The sequence below is a fragment of the Lynx canadensis genome, chromosome A1 (genome assembly GCF_007474595.2).
Source record: "Lynx canadensis isolate LIC74 chromosome A1, mLynCan4.pri.v2, whole genome shotgun sequence".
NCBI classification, from domain to species: Eukaryota; Metazoa; Chordata; class Mammalia; order Carnivora; family Felidae; genus Lynx; species Lynx canadensis.
Window position 1 is genome coordinate 97,009,635 of NC_044303.2, and position 20,038 is coordinate 97,029,672.

The window sequence follows — 20,038 nt, forward strand, 5'->3', positions numbered from 1 at the left end:
AAACATATGTTTTCCAAGCAGTTTTATTCTGTTCTCTGAGAAATTTAGCACCACTCTGCCGTCCTAAGTGGCATCAGAATACACTTTCACTACAGAACTGTCAGAATATAATACAGCCTGCAATAAAACCTAATCGGTAAATAAAGTAACAAAACCACTTTCTTTTCACAGGGGCAGCGCAGTCATATTTTAACACGTACTTCTGATGCAAGATCCTAATATCTTACTAAATACATTTATTTGCAGTTTGTACGCCTTATGCCCAGACCAGTGCATTATTTGAGTTTAGCTATAGTTTTTGTTAACATTTTAATCAAACTCATAAATAAAAGGGAGAAATCTGGCCAGTTGGGAAGGAGCCGAAGTAGAAGAGTATGCACAGCAGATCTCGGTGATTTCTCTGGAATATACTAAAATATTGCCAAAGAATTGTGGGTTTCAGCAAGTAGACTGTTAACAATTACTCAATATTAAGGGGGTGACTTTCAAGATGGGGATTTTTCTCTCTTTGTTTTCTGCTATAAATGCGTACCTTTTTTCTTTGACTCCCAACTTTGTTGACTCAGCTTCTGAAGCCATATCATCAACAATTTATCTTTCCTTGGGCTGCACTATGTTTGTAAATCTTTCAACTCAGTCTATTTCCTGAGGTGGCTCTGTGCATCTCTTGCTTTGTTCAAGGGACACAACCGCATTCATTTTGTGCATGAAGCAAACAAACAAAACACGGGATGGGGGTCTGTTCTCTTCTAAAAGGTCACATTACCTCTTGGTTCAATAAAATGGAGACAATTCTTTTTGAATAATAATTTTGCCCTGCATATTAGATTTGGAACATTCTTACAAATAAGAAGAAAAGAATACAGTAATGAAAATAAATATATCTCGAACACGATAAAAAAATGTCAATGGAAGCCTTACCTTTGTTTTCCATATATACACTTGTAAGAAAGGCATTAAACCCACAGGGTTCTTCTTATAAGCCATCAGTGGAAATTACATGTAGCCAAGGGGTAGGTACCCACTAAGATCTAGAAGAATTCATACTGTAGTTGCTGACCCCATGCATGTTCTATGGCAAAGATGGTCTTCAAAATTTCGGGGTTGACAGCTATTGCTTAGATAATTTTTTAATCATTTTGATAGTTACAGTTTCTGTCATTAGTAGGGCAAACTGACAAATTATCAGTGACATATTTACCCTATCAGTGGTATCCCCTCGCTGCCAAGATTGTGGAAAACATACTTGATCAGCAACATGCATAAAATATACTAGTTCACCACCTGGTTGTTTGGGCTCAAACTGGAGAGCTTTTTTTGTTTGAACTAGGTAGGGTTGAAACTGTTTGTGGTTCAGTGAAATTTCACAAAAGTAAATTTTCTATGGCATGTTAATCTAATAGTTTCCCCACGGAAGACTGTGTTGCTCTCCATCTAGAAGGAAGTGAATCCTGTGTATATGGCAGCTCTCAGATTTTCTGGGGTAGGGGTAGCCTGAGTCACGAGGAAAACCACGTACCATCCCAAAAGTCCTTTCCCACAAAGCTATGATGGGCTCTAAACATGTCAACCATGCATATGAATCGCATCACATTTGCAATCTTATAAGCATGTATTCTTTCCCTAGACTAAAGCCACTTGCTGGCAGTAACAATATTAATAACTTTCAGACGAGTTACATATCAAGTAAAATGATTTGCATGCACTACTGAATCGCTTAATGCCCAAGTTTTAGCTATTCTGAAAGTCTGATATGTCACACTGGAAGAATATGGAACACATTGTCCACTTAAAACAGAAGCAAAGTATAGTGGTTATTAGCACGGAAAGTCAAGCCAGAATTCCTAGGTTTGAATCTTAGTTCTGTCATTATCCATGTGTCCTTGGGTCAGTTACTTAACCCGTCTTTGCCTCAGTTTTATCATCTATAAAATAATTATATTAACAAAACCTTCCTGAAAAGGTTGCTTTGAGGAGTAAATGAGAAAATATACATAAGGCACTTAGAACAATTTTCTAGCATTTAATAAGTACTATGTACATGATAGATGTTATTGTCACTATTATTATTAATATCGTCACAAGTAAAGGAACGTTATCTATATGTCACTTTGCTATTTTGGACAGAACTTTTTCACATGAATCACATTGTTCAGATGGACCATATCCTCTCTTCTGGTGGATACTCCTTGAGGGTACCTTTTTTTTTTTTTCAGACAGATCGAGAGAGAGAGAGCATGAGCAGGGGAGGGGCAGAGAGAGAGAGAGAGAGAGAGAGAGAGACAGAGAATCTTAAACAGGCTCCATGCTCAGCATGGAGCACACTGTGGGGATCATGACCTGAGCCAGAATCAAGAGTTGAACACTAAACTGGCTGAGCCACCCAGGTGCCCCCATGTCTTCCCTCCTCTTAAACTCAATATCGATGACACACATTAATTCTAGGCCCTGCCATACCCACCACATCTTCTGGAAGAACTGCCAGTACACCCAGGTACACAATCTTGGCTCTACCAGGTTTGTATGGAGCCAAACACAGTCCCCTCCTAGGAATGCAAACTGTGGTATAAGGAGAGAATCAGGGGATCCTTAGCAGCTGAGAGATTTTATCAGGAAAGGACACAGTTACAATGGGGCCATGAGGCATCAGAGGGGGCATGGAAGATATAACATGGAAGATATAACACAAGTAGGGAAAGCCTACAAGGAAGAGAAATCTAGAGTGGCAGGCAAAGCAGTCCATGAGAAGTGGGGAGAGAAGTAGCAGAGGGAGAAGAGGGCACAGAGAGCAATTACAAGGACTGAAGAATGTCTCTTAATGACCTTCCCATCGCAGCCTGCCCACCTTACTCTTACCAAGGCCTGACATTTTGATTTCACTTATGGTTCCTTTTTCTTTTCTTTTTTTTTTAATTTTTTAATGTTTATTGATTTTTGAGAGAGAGACAGAGCGCAAACAGGAGAGGGGTAGACAAAGAGGGAGACCCAGAATCCGAAGCAGGCTCTGAATCCGCAGCAGAATCCGAAGCTGTCAGAACAGAGCCAGACACAGGGTTCAAACTCACAAGCTGTGAGATCATGAACTAAGCTGAAGTTGGAAGCTTAACTGACTGAACCACCCAGGTGAGCCTCCTTTTTTTTCCTTAAATTTATGTATTTATTTTGAGAGAGAGACTGTGCAAGCACAAATGGGGTAAGGGCAGAGAGAGGGAGAGAGAGAATCCCAAACAGGTTCCAGGTTGTCAGCACAGAGCCTGATGTGAGGCTCAAACTCACCAACCTTGAGATCATGACCTGAGCCAAAATCAAGAGTTGGACACTTAATTGACTGAGCCAACCAGGTGCCCCAATTTTACAAACAATTTCAAATGCTCATTCCTGATCTCCCCAATGGGCATCCTTGCCAGTGGGGTTATTTGAGGCAGGTTTCCAGCAAAGGAAGGTGTCATTAACTTTATTTTCTTATTTTCTGTATTTTTGATTCTCTGACCTCCAAGACCTTGCTGTTACATGAGGGACTTCCCCTCCCTGGGCTGCAGATGCCTTGAGAGTGCACATCAAAGAGGCCGGGGACACCAAAGTGTGAATTCATGATTTCTGGTTATGAGAAGCAGAAAATGTTTTGCAGAAGGGGTGGTATTTGAGATATATTTTGGATGATAGGGAGAATGTGGACATGTGGACGTATGCTGCATGATGGGACAGGGAGAAAGTCCAGAACAGGGAGTAGCCTGAGCACAGGTAGAGACAAAGAGAATGACAGCAGTTTGGAAGCCTGATTACGTGAAGAGAGCAGAGGAGGCAAACTGGAGGAAAGGTTGGAGCTGAGTTCACATTCATGTTTCCCTAAAAGATTAGCCCTTTGTGATGGCTGTAACAGTTAGAGTAGGTGCTATTAACTGAATTGTACTCCCTCAAAATCCTTATATTGAAGCCCTAATCCCTAATGTGATGGTATCTGGAGATAGGGCTCTTAGGAGGAAATACAAGATGAGCCTAGAACATCTTTTTGAGGGGCGCCTGGGTGTCTCAGTTGGTTAAGTGTCTGACTCTTGATTTCAGCTCAGGTTATGATCTCACAGTTCATGAGTTGGAGCCTCATGTTGGGCTCTGCGATGACAGCATGGAAACTACTTGGTATTCTCTCTCTCCCTTTCTCTCTCTCTGTCCCTTGCCTGTTAACTCTCTCTCTTTCTCTCTTAAAATAAATAAACTTAAAACAATTTTTTTAAAAAGATGAGGCCTCATAATAGGATTTAATACCCTAACAAAAAAAAAAGACACCAAAGAATTTTCTAGCTCTCTCTCTCTCTCTCTCTCTCTTTCTCTCTCTCTCTCTCATTCTCTTCCCACCTCGTGTGAGCACACAGTGAGAAGGTTCCCATCTACAATTCAGGAAGAGAGCCCTCACCAGGGACCCAAATCAGCTGGCACTGTGATCTTGGACTTCCCAGCCTCCAGAACTATGAAAAGTCAACTCCTGTTGGTCAAGCCACCTGGTCTATGGCATTTTGTTATGGCTGCCTGAACTGACTTGTGCGGTGGGCAAGGGCTCAAACAAAATGCCAACTCCCAAAATGAACCCCTGCAAAACTTAGTGTTGTCATCGCCTTGTTGTGTACTTTCTAACTTGATGGAAGCTGGTGGCTGGCAGGAGAAGAGGTACACATAGATACGACAATGATAATAGCACCGCTTTGGAGGCTGCTTGCCTTTATGGCCTAAACACCATCTCCAGGAGTAAATGTTTCCATCACAGTGTGACAAATGTAATAGGTTTTGGAGGTCGCATTTTCAAAAATTAATAATACACATGCTGTGTGAAAACATTATGTTCAAAGGCATTTTTTTTAGGAGTTTCAAGTAGAATATCTTAAAGAAATCATCCTAAAATGAGGTCATAAAGTTTCCCAATGTATGATTCTAGCAAGAGTGCATGGGGAGTAGATTTATCAACTGCAGGGTATGAAAAGGTAACAAAAAACTGGGGCGTCATCAGTGTGTCTGTTCTATTAATTATTTTAAAATTACATTAATCACAGGCTTTAGCCATAGTACAACAGGGAATCAGTTAGTAGGTGTCTATGAAAGATTGAGAGGGAAAATGCACACAGACCACATAAATAATAAACCAGAAAGAAAAAGCTAGCTTCTATCCCACCCAGTCTCCTTCAGAAACCCTGGGGGAAAAAATCTACTTTTATATGCTCAATTCAAGGGAAAATTTAACAACCACATGGTATCAATTAAAGATAGACCCTTTCCTGAATTCACGGACCTAATGGAAAATTACTTGATTATTATAATTTGGATTATTATAATTGCTAATGAGAGCCACTTGACTTTGATTTGGCTTCCAGGATAATCTTCAAAAAGCCTTTGCTTGATTTCTTCATTCTGAAAGGAGCAAAGTGGGAAAACCAAATCATTTACTCCTTAGATAAGTGATGCTTTTACTTCTGCCCATGTATATATAAACAGTAAAGAACTAAGAGCATTAGATACACATTGAACATGGATTTTGAGACAGTCATACAGCCAAGTACATGCAAACGAAGGCATTTTGTTTAATCCCTAAGAAGCTTAACACGCAGGACACACGTGGGCAAGAATATATAGTGAGACAAAGAAGGGGGTAAGCAGTCTTAGATCCCATGATCATCAAAGTCAGAATTCTTTATTCTTCAATTCAACTGAGATCATCTCCCTTGACTAGAATAAGGTATTGTCCACTGAGCGACAAATATAGACAGCTTCAGCAGCTTGAGTTATGCAAGCAATGTTGCTATGGAAAAGTTTTAAATTTACTATAACCTGAAATTTGTTATCTATGTTAAGTTAGTACTTAGACACACCTCAGGTGATGAACTTGTGAAGCTTCCCAAATCTCCCCAGTGGATGTCAGGGGGACTAAAGTAACAGTATTTACTGAGCATCTCATATGGACCATTCATTATGTAAGGTGTTGGAGAAACCAAAAAGGAACATGACCTCAGAAGGTTCACAGGACACAGTGTACAAACAGAAATGGTGAGCCAGTAATACCTTGCCTTAAATGTTAACTGCCAAACAAGGGTGGTTTAGAAAATTGGTGCATAGCAATTCCTGGTTGTAGGTCACCAGGTCATACAATTAGGTAAAGAAATTTAACTTAATCTTGGAACAGGACCAGAGGATCCAAAGAGACAACCAGAGATTCCTGTCTATGAGCTGTACTGTGTCCAAATCTGGACATGAGAAAGGTATACATCCTTGAAGAGGTAAATGTTACCTCAACAGTAGCAAGAAAGTCTGGGGTGTGTGAGGTAATCATTCCCCTCACAGAGGATGCTTTTAATTTACTAGAATGAGCAGCTGTTTGATTGGTCAATTGGCTGTTTTTAACCTCTAGCAAGATCAGGAAAGAGATTAGGGCACAAATACACAGAGCCAAACATGAATGTGCCATGTTTCACACATAAAGACAAAGCAATAAGTAGACAAGATACTTGGAGTTTTTCTAGTGGTGCTCAGTGTTTCTAATGCGTAGAGTTCTATTCCTGCCCATGTTCTCCTGTGACCAGGTGAACATTTGAGAAGTAATCACCGGATAAGAGCACAGGGGTTGAAGTGAGATAGCTCTGATCTCATTTTCTAGCTGTGTCATTTACTAGGTATGACACCTTGGCCAAACCACTTGTCCTCCATGAGTCCAGATCTCTTGACTAGAAAAATGTGACTATAAAACACTCAGCTCAAAGGAGAATTATAGGGATTCAATCAGAGAATGCATATGAAGCTCGTGATATTTAGTAGGTATTCAAAAAAAGAAAAAAAGTCCACTATTCTTGCAACTAAGCTTGAAAGGTGGCTCCAGCCATGGAAAACAAATTGCCAAATGACCAAAGACCCTCCCTGCTGCCTCTAGGACTGAGTGATTGCCTCATTGCCACCAGCTGAGCTAACAGGCCACAAAGCAAGGAAAAGAGGAACCATCCAAAACAAAATGCTAGAAGCTAAAGAACCATCAAGAAAGATAGACCACAGGGGTAATTGGCTAGAAGAGGTCAGATCCTTTAAGGAGAAAACAGAGCCCCACTCTAAGGCCATGTGGAGACTGAGCTGTAAATTACTTGGCAGAAAATACCCATTCTAAGCAAGGGCCTACATGCTAGGCTCTTTCTCCACATTTCAATCCGTTACCCACCCATAGCCTCACTCCCATGTTCCAGCGTGTCAACACTTCCAATGTCCTTCTTCCTCATTATGGAGGACACACTGAACAGGCCACATGGAGAGATTTACACAGCCATGGCTGTCAGGAGAAGTTCTAGCACAGTGATTTACTTCAGTATGGAATTCAAAACCAGAACCAGAAATCCTTCATTATCATTTAATATGAATCTATTTCATTAACTAATTTAAAATCATGCATAATTCATCACAGGCATTGTTCATTTATAGTTTAGCATGTATTTCCCTAGATGTCGCCTCCATAATAGCTTTTCCTCATTATTTTTCTTGCATAAATGATTGAGATGATATACAACATTACTTTATCAATGGAAATGGGATGGCTCTTTATTCTTTGTCAAATTGGGTCACTGATTTCCCTATGTAACATAATATTTCCCATCTTGTGTTTTCAAAACCTTTCCCTAGCCATTCTCATTGTATCCTTTTATAATGATGCTTTTATCAATCTGATTGTATTATTTTGTCTACTTTATTTTATTAAATGTTTATTTTGAGACAGTGAGTGCATGTGTGAGCACATGTGAGAAGAGGAGGGGCAGAGAGAGAGAGAATCACAAGCAGGCTCAAACACTCAGCATGGAGCCCAACACAGGGCTCAAACCCACAACTGTAAGATCATGACCTGAGCCAAAATCAACAAGAGTCAGACACTTAACCAACTGAGCCACCCAGGCATACCTATTTTTTTTATTTTAAAAGCAAACAATCTGTGACACAAAATCTGTGATACTTTCTCAAGTAAAATTGGGTGACAGACTTAAATCTGGAATTAAAATCTCCTTGTTTCAAAGTCCTCTGGTTTTCTTTTTTTTTTTTTTTTTTTATTTATTTTTGGGACAGAGAGAGACAGAGCATGAACGGGGGAGGGGCAGAGAGAGAGGGAGACACAGAATCGGAAACAGGCTCCAGGCTCTGAGCCATCAGCCCAGAGAGCCTGATGCGGGGCTCGAACCCACGGACCGGGAGATCGTGACCTGGCTGAAGTCGGACGTTTAACCGACTGCGCCACCCAGGTGCCCCTGTCCTCTGGTTTTCTAAGCAAAAATCCAATATTTTTTTTTTCCTCCCTTGACAAATTACCTATATGAAGACATTTATCTATAGGGTAACAAATTGGTGTTAAGTCCTCCCTATTAGCATATAATAATAACAACAACAACAACAACAACAATAATGTTTAAGTATGGTCCTAAAATGTCAATTTTATTATTATTCAGGTATAGGACAGCCAACAGGCAAGGAGATGATTTCTATTGAAAAGATGGGCATTGAGGAGGGCACCTGTTGGGATGAGCACTGGGTGTTGTATGGAAACCAATTTGACAATAAATTTCATATTTAAAAAAAAAAAGAAAGAAAAGAAAAGATGGTTTGTTGCTCACAGTTCCCAAGAGGAGCAGCCACACCACCCTGATAGATGTCACAAGGGGAAGCACCAGGGTCAGCTGGGAAGCAGAGGGAATAATGGGCAAGAGCCTTTCTTGCGGTTTTCATAGGAAGGAATGGGTGAGCCAGGGAAATCAGGGTTAGGGCTGACCGGTTTGAATAATTTCAGTGAGCTCTGGGGCTTAAAGGTTGTCCTCAATTGTCTGATCCCCATCCCTGGGATAATTAAGGCAGAGGAATAGTAGTCCTGAGTGTAAGAACCCAACAGAGGAGAGGTGAGGGCTTGGGTTCTGAATTAGTTAGTTGCCATGTAGAAAAGGCACCCTCTCAGGTGAGTCATGTATTATCTTTAGGAATTGGCTAGTCCTGGGAGGAGTAATCTCTCCAGGATCCATAATACTCCGGATGTCAAAGCACTAGAAACACAGGATTCATACAAATACCTGGTCACTCATAGGTGCCACACACAATACTAAGATCTCAGCATGCACTTTTACATGCAATCCCTAAAAACCCTGTAAACTAAATACTGACATCACCATCTCTGTTTTATAGATGGGGACCTGAGATTTAGAGACCATAGGTATGGAACACACAGCTAATAAGTGTGGGGATAGGAAGTTCACCCCCTGCAGCCCAGCTACAGGGTTCATGCGTTTTTTTTAATTTTATTTATTTATTTTGAGGGAGAGAGAGCACATGTGTGAGTGGGAGATGGGAGAACAGAGAGAGAGAGAGAGAGAGAGAGAATCTCAAGTAGGCTCCTCATTGTCAGCGCAGAGCCCGATGTCGGCTCAATCTCACAAACTGTGAGTACATGACCTGAGCCAAAACCTAGAGTCAGATGCTTATCCAACGGAGCCACCCAGGCACCCCCGGTGCTCATGCTTTTAGTCACTGCACTGCAGAGTGTCTTCAGAGAATTTAAGAAATGTCATTGATGACTTTAACTTTTCCATAATGTTTCCATTAGCCCCCAATCATATCCAGGTTATCGTGTTCCTAAGCTGATGAATTAGTTCAATTTGTGTTCAGGTAACATGGTTTAGAAGCTGCTGGGTGAACGGACGCAGAGATGGAAGTAAGGAATAAAAGACTAAGAAATGTGAGACAAGGATCTTGACTTAGGAACTTTTACAGTCAAACTCCAAAGTAAGTCTTCTGACATATAGTTTTTCTTTTATCATAACTTCTCTGCCTCTTTTCAGATGTATCTTGAATTTTGTCTCCAAATCTAACTGAAAAAACACTGTCATTGCATGGCCAAGAGAAAGAACATAACCTCCAAATTTCAAAGATGAGGTTCTAGCTCACAAGGGCATTGGAAAAACAAGTGAGTTTTAAATATTATGATACAGAGTCCAGGGGAGAAAAAAGTGGGTATGTGAATCCTGATGTTTATAAAGTAATCTGAACAAAGCCAACTAGAAGATTCACCTAAAAGTCCCCCTAGCTGAGTTCAGGGATCTTCCAGGAGGCAAAAATTTCTGAAGATGTCTGTCACCAACGCTGGCTACCAAAGATTTGGATTCCTTGGCTCCCATGCTCATTAACTGTGCCAACTCCATTATGAATGAGCATTAACATTACCAGTAATAGCATCCAACTCTGCATCCATCACCCACCCATAACACACACACACACACACACACACACACTGCCATAATGCCATGGAGACACATCAGGGACACCTTCTGGAGATAAGAACTTACTCTGCTTGCAGGATCTTATTGAATGTACTAAACTCAGGAAGAAAGAGGTCCCAGCTCTAAGGAGGAAATCTTCTCTTTTTTCCAGTTTAGTTTTTGACTGCCTCTCAACTCACAGGTATTCAATACTGTACTAACTGGCATTTCAAAGACAATAAGAGGGCTATTATGAATAGGTGGACCATATAATGTATTATATATAATGTATTATATCAGCTGACACATATATCAGCTGACACACTTTGGGGGGGGGGGGTACAAGGGGTCACTATTAATAGTCACATAAGGACAAGAGGCAATATTGGGTTCTATTCCAGACAAACAAAATGTCTGAGCACCTTAGCTGTGGGAAAGACAAGACCCAGCTACCTTGACATTCATGCTGGCTTTGGAGATGTTTGTCCTCACATGGCATCTGTGAGCCCTCAGCGGACACCAGGAGAGTCAGCCTTTGAAAGCCACTTTGTGATCACATCTCTCTATAAAGTTTCTCCCAAATGTATAAGCAAAGTGAATATCAAGGTTTACACAGCTTTCTGTGGGAAATTATGACACTGTTAAACAATGAAAGTCTTCATATTCTAAATTTACACCAATCCCCAAAGGAATCAATGAACCATTCTAAGATAACCAATAACTGAATATATCACTGAGATTATACAATGTTATAGAGCCAAGAAATGGTACTATCTATAAGAACAAATTAGGAGAAAATGGCTCACCCCAATACCACTTGGGTGTTCAGCTCAACTGATTTAAGGAAAATTTAGGAGTTGCTATTAGAACCACCGGCCATAGAAGGACTGAACATCTGAGAGGAAGAAAGGAACCAAGTATCAATACCTCTAAGCCAAAGTAGAGGGACATTCCTGATTTAATTAGATGTGTACTATTGCATGACCAAATGTCAATAATCTTACTCCCACAAAGCAGAAAATCTAGTATAGGGAGCTATACAAGGCACATAGGCATGCATAATAAAAACTGGGTGAGTACCTTCAGTGACACAAGAAAAAACAGCTTAGAGGTCTCAAAGGAAGAAAATGTCAGGGCTGGCATAGGATTACAATATCGAAGGAGCAAGAAATGTTACCTGGAGGAGGCAGAATTGGAAACCATGATTTAAAGATGGAAATGATTTTGACAATCAAAGGGAGATGAGAGGCGTCCTGGGCACAGGTTGTGATGTAAGCAAAGGAACAAAGCAAAAGACTCCTCACTCCTAGAAATGTAGGTCAGGGGCTAGAATGTGAGAGAATCTTCAAGTTAAGTAGCTTCTACTATAAGGCTTTCTTTACAGCAATTGCAGAGGAATGATTCAGTTATAATCTCTAAAAACTTGCCATGATTATTGTGATTATTCATGAGAATTAGCATACCTTTGGGAAATAGAATATTGATGGAAGTATTTGTATGCTCCGATCCAAAGGTAAAATCCCCCAAGTCAGCCCAGCTGTGAGTAACCTAGATAAAAAATGAAATTGCAAATTTTTTGTAATCTAAAAGCAAAAATAGCAAAATAGAAGTTGCAAACTAGCTAAGACTCTCTTAGGTTTTTTGCACATTAAAGCCTTGCATGAAGTGTAGCTATTTCTGAATATCACAAAAACTTTAAAGATGTTTTAAAATGCTTTTGAATTTCATGAAATTGAAGTATGGTCTTCCTCCAGAACAACATGGTAGAATAATTAGGGCAGTAACTCATGATTCCTACAGAATACATCTGACCAACTCTTCACTAGTAACAGTAGTGTTTTAAACACTTCACATATATTTATGGAAACAACCCTCTGCTCAAATGAAATTGTAGGCCTAGTCGAAAGCAGTAAGACAAAACACATAATTAGCCATGAGAATCTGCCGCACTCTGGGGGAACAGATTTCCCACAGAAGTAGACAATGTGAATCCCATGTCAGGGAATGTTTGCATAGCTCCTACACTGAGAACTATAGGGATATTAAAAAATTATGGCAGACATGTTTATTTACCTTACAAAGTTTCCAGAAAAAATTATGGTTGCCAACATTCAAAGGTTATGAAATGGGTGCCTGGGTGGCTTGGTCGGCTGGATGTCTGACTCTTGGTTTCAGCTCAGGTCATGATCTCATGGTCGTGGGTTCGAGCCCTGTGTCTGGCTCTATGCTGACAGTGCAGAGCCTGCTTGGGATTCTCTCTGCCCCTACCCCGCTTGCTCCCTTTCTCAAAATAAATACATAAACTTAAAAATCTTTAAGGTTATGAAATGTGATATTAAAATTTGTATGTCTGGCTTCTGATATCTGGCTTCTGAAAATCTGAAGATCTGCCAACTGTGGATCCCCTCACTTTACATGTCGGTAATATACAGGGCAGAATCCTGGGTGAACCCTTTAGACAGTCTGCGTGCTCTGCTCTTTAGCTCACGACTGCCTCTGCCCTGCCCCCATCGTGGCCTATAGGCATCAGGTTTGAAAATGTTGGCCTCGGGAATAAATTTCACATGCTGAATGAATATAACTTGCCTAAATGTATGGCTGGGATATGGTTACTAGATCCAAGAGAGGTATACTTTGAATGTTTTGACTTGGCTAGGAAAGAGTGGAGGTTCAGATAATGTGTCCAGCCTGTTAAGATTTGAACATATCACCTTCGTTTTCCAATTATTTTTCTTTTATTTCTTGTTATAGAATCTTTACATAACAGAATTAGAGGTGGTCTGGTACTATATCTTCCCTTTGTAGACACGAATACTCGAGCCCACTGGCGGTGGAATTAATCGTAGGACTGGCTGTTGACACCACCAAATTCATGACAGATATTTGTCCCCTGAGGGGGTGGGGGGAGTGTTCTTTTGGTCCATTCTTAAGTATTTTATTTTATTTTATTTTATTTTATTTTATTTTACTTTATTTTATTTTATTAATGTTTATTTGTGTGCATGTGAGAGAGAGTCAAAGCATGAGCAGGGGAAGGGCAGAGAGAGAGGAAGACACAGAGTCCGAAGCTGGCTTCAGACTCCGAGCTGTCGGCACAGAGCGTGACACAGGGCTCAAACTCACGAACTGTGAAATCATGACCTGAGCTAAAGTTGGATGCTTAACCAACTGAGCCACCCAGGCACCTCTTTTCTTATGTATTTTAATTTATTGTTATTGGAGTTTCTACATATTGTGGGTGCGTACACACTCATGTGTGTTTAAGAGTGAAGAGAATAGATGTGACTTAACCTTAAATTAAATGAAAAAGAACTAGGGAGACAAATAAATGGTCCTGATCATTAAATGTACATTATGGAAATTAGCCAGGTTTTGTTTGGAAGGAAGGCAGAGTCCATCATTCAAGAATGACATCTAGTCGATTTTTTTTTCCACTGAAGGTAATAACAGCAGGGACTGGGCATGGCCTCGAACTCAGAGAACATTGAGACGATCCATTAAAATTTACAATCCTATTCCTAGAGCAAAGAGAAGCCTCTAGAGGTCTTTCTTGGCTTGGCCTCCAATCCTAATTATAACTCACAAAGGGATTTCTTAATCCAAGAATAGCTTCTTTAACATTAGAGTAAAGAATAAAATGGTAAAAACTAATCGTCCATATGAGGGCCACAGAAGGTCATATTCAGAGCTAAAAAGGGAAAGTTTTCCTACACTAGGACTTTCCTGGCATTGCACTGGCCATATGATCAGCTGTATTTGCTTACTTGGGCTACCATAGCAAAATACCACAGACTGGGTAGCTTAAACAACAGAAATTTATTTTCTTATACTGCTGGAAGCTGGAAGTCTGAGATTCAGGTGTTGAAAGGTTTGGTGTCTCCTGAGGCCACTCTCCTTGGCTTGCAAGATGGCCAGCTTCTTGTTACCCCACATACCTCCCTGGGTCTCTACCTCTTCTTTTTTTTTTTAATTTTTAATGTTTATTTATTTTTGAGAGAGAGACAGAAGATAAAGGGGGGAGGGGCAGACAGAGAGGGGGACACAGAATCTGAAGCAGGCTCCAGGCTCTGTCAGCACAGAGCCGGAAGCAGGGCTTGAACCCACAAACCACGAGATCATGACCTGAGCTGAAGTTGGACACTTAACTGACTGAGCCACCCAGGTGCCCCTCTACCCCTTCTGATAAGCACACCCAATTTATTGCATTAGGGCCCACCAGATGACCTCATTTACTCTTAATTAACACTTTAAAGTCCCTACATCCAAATACAGTTACATTCTGATGTACTTGGATTAGTCCTTCAACTTATCAATTTTGGGGGAATGCAATTCAGCCTATAACATCAGCACAAAGTCAAGAGAGAGGTGAAAAAAAGTTTCAGAGGGACCAGAATAGAGATCTTGATTTAGCCACAGAAAGTTAATACCCAAGATCCCCCCCTCCCCGCCCCGGGTCCACAGAATTCTTATTCCATGTCTATGTGGGTCAAATTATTCTAGGATTGCAGCTAAAGAGTATAACTGTCCTCCAACCACATCCTAGCATGTCTATACGCCTACTGCATATCTCACTGGGAATGACTTAGGAGGGTCAGGCCAGGAGGCACTCAGAGCCAGCACTTGGAGAACTCAGAGTAAGTGCTTCTCTAAATGTTGCACCCTGGGCATCTCCCTTGGTGCACCCTAGTTTTGGCCCGAGGACATCCAGTTAGAGACAGCAGCCCTGGAAGGAGCTGAGACTGAGAAATCACATAGCTTCTGATTCAAATTGCAGGTCAGCTTTATGTTCAGGTTAGGAGGAAGGAAAGTGGGGGACCACCAGAGTAATTTCCCAACTTCCTTGCTCCTCGTGTTAAGGTATAGATAGCAGTCAGAAGAGAAAGTAAAAAAAAAAAAAAAGTCAAAGAGGGCATATGGACATGAAGTTATTTGGAACATATATTTTATCTAAAATATGTAGAGAATATATTAAAATCTATCAGCCATTTTAAAGGTAATAAAGGAACAGTTATGGCTAAAGAGATACTCACGGCAAGCACATACGTGGACTCAATAGAACCACTGGGCCATCACTCTCTCCCCTAAACGCAGCAGAGGACAGAAGACACGTGATAGTGAGGTACATATGAGATCACTTAAAGCTGGTAATTCTAAGGTTGTTCTGTACTTTCCACTGGGAGATCTAAGATTCAAACTTGCTAGATCCGGAAGCTGATCTTCTAGGATGTTACTGTAAACACACTGAGTATCCCTGTGTTTGGGATTTTTTTTTTTTAATCAAGGTGGCATGATTCATACCTGTTTCAGGTACTTCAAGTTCACCCATGGGTCAATCCCCACTGAAAGACAATGGTTGTAATGACTTTTTTGTTTGCTTCCTCCAAGCCTCTGCCAGATGGAGGCTTAAAGCACAGAACAGCACAGACCATGAAACATCTTTAGCTATACTAGGCCACTAACCACAGTTCTCTTCTCCAGGCCCCTGGTTTGATTAGGAAGTATTAAATTCAATTCTTCTGCAGCACTCTTTAGTTTAATTATGGTATAAAGGTTGACATAATTAGATGACAGCCGGAAGAAGAAAAAAGGCTAAAAAGTGACTTAGTAACTGTCTTAACTACAGAAAGGATTTCATGAACTCAATGAAGTGAAGGGTTATCGTAAGGAATGGGCTATTCCATAGATGCAAAGATGGGGTGGAAGGCATAAATGGATCTTAGGAGAAGAATTCTAGTTAGTTCATAAGAGAATTTTTTGAAATCTTCTGAGGTTAAATACTAGACTATATCCTGGAGCCATTGACAAGGATAGTTGTTTTATAGACCCACAATCTCTTCAAAGTCTTTACAAACTTCATGGATCTCTGTCTGTCTGAAATGACACTTTGTTCCTGAAGTCTCTTAAATTTTTCTCTAGCAAAACCGATTACCTTGGTCACATAAAAATGTTCTGGAAAGAAACCCTAGTAGCCCACAGCTCAGTGTACTCGATGTAGTATAGAAATGTTTATAGTATCTGAAAATGCTTATTGAATGACAATGAATGAATGGAAGGAAAGCATGGTTTAGTAGCCAAAACCCAGAAGTTCATTTCACTGAATTCACTCTGCTGTGGAAGAAGAGCAACCAAATTCCATTTTTTAGTGAAAATTATACCGGGAAGCATTTGCTTCAGTGATAGATCATGTATTAATTAGAATAAAAGCACTATTGCCATAAGGGACATTACAAGGCCATGATAATAAATCTGCATGAACACATCTCTATCAGCCCACGACCATTTCCCAAGCCAGGCCTCACTTCATTCATTAGGTGGATCTTCCTAGCAGTAAGAGATTAACATTCTGCAACCTTGAGGCTCTAGCTCCATCTGTACTTGGTATCTCAGTGATTCAAAGAAATTATTTTGCCTCAGACAAGTCGAAGAATTAGGGCATTTCTGAGAATACAGATAGGAAAATGTCATGAGTGTCTTATGGTTTAGCAGCTGGGAAAACCAGCTCCTGGCTGTTATTTCTACTCCAGATTTAAATTTCCAGGTGTCAGTCAGATTGGACCAGCAAATGTCACACACCCAGGCCATGGCCAGGGGAGGATAGATGCTCAATCAGAAACCAGGTTGCTTTATGAGAAGAGGGTGTATACCAGGCAGACAAAAAGCACACAGGGCCACTTCAATCCCCTGTGCTTCACAGACAGAAAATTAACATTGCAACTCATGCAACAAACTGTGTCAGGTTTAGGAAAATGAATGATATTAACATTAACATTACAGGACGCATCCCAAGCAGTCATGCATAGAATCTATGCAATGAGTACTCACTTTCAGTTATCAGATTCATATCATGACTGGTTTCTGAGAGGCCCCTGATTCCTATCATCTACTTCCTCCCACATCACTTTCCAGCCATGACAGAAGAGTTACAAAACAAGGGAAGAACACAGAGATAATATAAGGACATGTAGGATAGTGGAATACTTCTGATCAGTCACTACAAAGATACCTCTTAAACTCTTAAACCAATTTTTCATTACTGCTGTTCTTTCTATTTATAAGTCAAGGTTTTGTCTAGTCTTCTTGATTCCTTGGAGATTTCTAGTCCTGGTTTACTAACTCTCTGCAATTTAAAATGTGGGTCAAGAGCAAGTTGCAAAGTCCTTTAATTAATTATGCTCTTCACAGCTTTCAAATTCTCCTTGCAGTGACAGCTCATCACTTACTGCCTCATTTTTCCCCCAGCTTTACTGAGATATAATTGACAATTAAATTGCATTTATTTAAGGTGTACAACTCAATGATTTAACATACCTATACTTTACAAAATAATCACCACAATCAAGCCAGTTAACATATCCATCACCTCACATAGTTGTCGTCTTCTTTGTTTGTTAAGGTGACAACACTTGATATCTACCCTCTTAAGCAAATTTCAAGTATACAATATAGCATTATTAACTAGAGTCATAATGCTGTAGAGTATATCCCCAGAATGTATTCATCTTCAATGCAATCTCTATCAAAATTCCAATAGTGTGTTTTAGAAAAATAGGAAAACAATTTTTTAAATTCATATGCAACTATAAAAGACCCCAAATACTTAAACAAATCTTCAGCAACAAGAACAAAGCTGGAAGTATCACACCACCTGATTTCAAAATATATTACAAAGTTATAGTAATCAAAAGAATATGGCATGGGCATAAAAACAGACATAGAGACCAATAGAACAAAATCGATAACCCATAAATAATCCACATATCTACACTCAAATGATCTTTGACAAATATACCAATAACACACAATGGAGACAGGACAGTCTCTTCAGTAAATGGTGCTAGAAAAACTGAATATCCATATTTAGAAGAATGAAATTAAGTATATGTCGTCTGTAAAAAAGTCAACTCAAAATGGGTTAAACACTTAAACATAACGCTGAATCTGTAAAACTACAAGTAGAAAACATAGGGGAAAAGTTTCTTGACGTCGGTGTAGGCAAATGATTTATTTGGATATGACACCAAAAGCACAGGAAACAAAAGCAAAAATAGGAAAGTGGGATGCCACCAAACTAAAAAGCTTTTGCACAGCAAAGGAAACAATCATCAGCATGAAAAGGCAACCCTAAAGAATGGGAGAAAATATTTGCAAACCATTTATCTGACAAGTGATTAATTTCCAAAAAATAGTGAAAAATAGGCAAGGGACCTAAATAAACATATCTCAAAAGAAGATCTGCAAATGTCCAATCAGTATCCGAAAAGATAAGTTTAACATAACTAATCACCAGGGAAATTCAAAGCAAAACCACAATGAGCTATCACCTCATGTCTCTTAGAATGGCTTTTACCAAAAGGACAAAGGATAACAAGAGTTGGTGAGGAGTGGAGAAAAGGGAACCCTTGAACACTGTTGATGGGCATTTAACTGATATAGAACTATGGGAAATAGTAGGAAGGTTCTCCCCCCAAATTAAAAAGTATACAACCATACCATCTAGCAATCCCACTTCTAGGAATTTATCTAAAAGTATTGAAATCAGGATTTCAAAGAGATAAGACTCCATGGTCACTGCGGCCCTACTCACAATAGCCATGGTAAGGAAATAACTAAATTTCAGGGATGGGTAAATGGACAAGAAAACATGAGATAGAAAGATGGCAGACATATATATAGATAGAAAAAGAGATATATAATGAAATAGTATTCAGTCTTAAAAAAGAAGCCCTACTAAGGCAACCACATAGATAAACAAGGACAACATTAGGCTAAGTGAAATAAGCCAGACAGAGAAAGATGAATCCTGCATGACCTCACTTACATATGGAATCTAAAATAGTCAGACCTATAGAAGCAGAAAGGATAATAGTGGTTTCCAGAGGCAGGAGGGAGGTGTTGGGGGGAGAATGAAATAAGGAGATATTGGTCAAAGGGTATAAAGTTTCCATTATGCAAGGTGAATAAATTCTGGATATCTAATACACAACACTGTCATTTTGGTTTCTTAAGCCAACCTAAACAATTGTGTGCATTGTTTTGCTTCTTATGTAGTTCCCATTAGTCACACCAAAATCCTCTATTTGAAACTTCCTTCCGAGATCCCCTTAAGGTGAAAATAGCACTTAATCTGAGAGTGAAGGCTAGGGACGAAAAAAGTAGGGCAAAATGTGTTTCTACCAGAGGGGGCACCAGCTAGAAAGGTTCTTAGATGGGAATGAGCTTTGTCTCTTTGGGGGAACTAAATTAAAACCAGTATATTTAAAAGAAGGCAATTAGTCAAAGGGGAGAATGGATAAAGGTAAACACAGCAAAGTAGAAAGGGATCAGATCTCACAGAGCCTAAAAAGCTGGGTTAAGAATATTCTACCTTAGGGGTGCCAGGGTGGCTCAGTCAGTTAGGCATCAGACTCTTGATTTCAGCTCAAGTCATGATTTCACAGTTCATGAGCTCAGGCCCTGCATCAGGCTCTGTGTTGACAGTGCAGAGGCTGCTTGGGATTCTCTGTCTCCCTCTCTCTCTCTCTTTGTGCCTTCCTGCTCATGCCCTGTCTCTCTCACTCTAAAAATAATTACGCATTTAAACATAAAGGAATATTCTACTTTATCTGTATCTGTTTATTTTACTTTTACTGTATCTGTTTATCTCGGATACAAGGGAAAATCATTGGGAGCATTTTAAGCTTTTTTATTGTTTCAAAAAAAATTATTCTGGCTGCTTCATAGCAAATGATTTTGGAAGGAATTAAGAGCAAGATGAAGGGGCACCTGGGTGGCTCAGTTGGTTGAGTGTCCAA

General features: G+C 39.9%; 1 long non-coding RNA gene across 5 annotated transcripts in view; it reads right to left on the reverse strand.

Annotated features, from left to right (window-relative positions):
• LOC115514827 overlaps positions 1 to 20,038 on the reverse strand; it is a 74,963-nt gene that overhangs the window by 18,453 nt on the left and 36,472 nt on the right. For 4 of the 5 annotated variants that reach the window (XR_003969093.1, XR_003969094.1, XR_003969089.1 and 1 more), the window contains exons 7-8: positions 15,278 to 15,328; positions 11,711 to 11,795 (exon numbers count right to left, since the gene is read on the reverse strand). The exons of the other annotated variant lie outside the window; for it this stretch is intronic. This is a non-coding gene — a long non-coding RNA (uncharacterized LOC115514827). The remainder of the gene's footprint in view (positions 1 to 11,710; positions 11,796 to 15,277; positions 15,329 to 20,038) is intronic. 5 annotated transcript variants of the gene reach the window in all.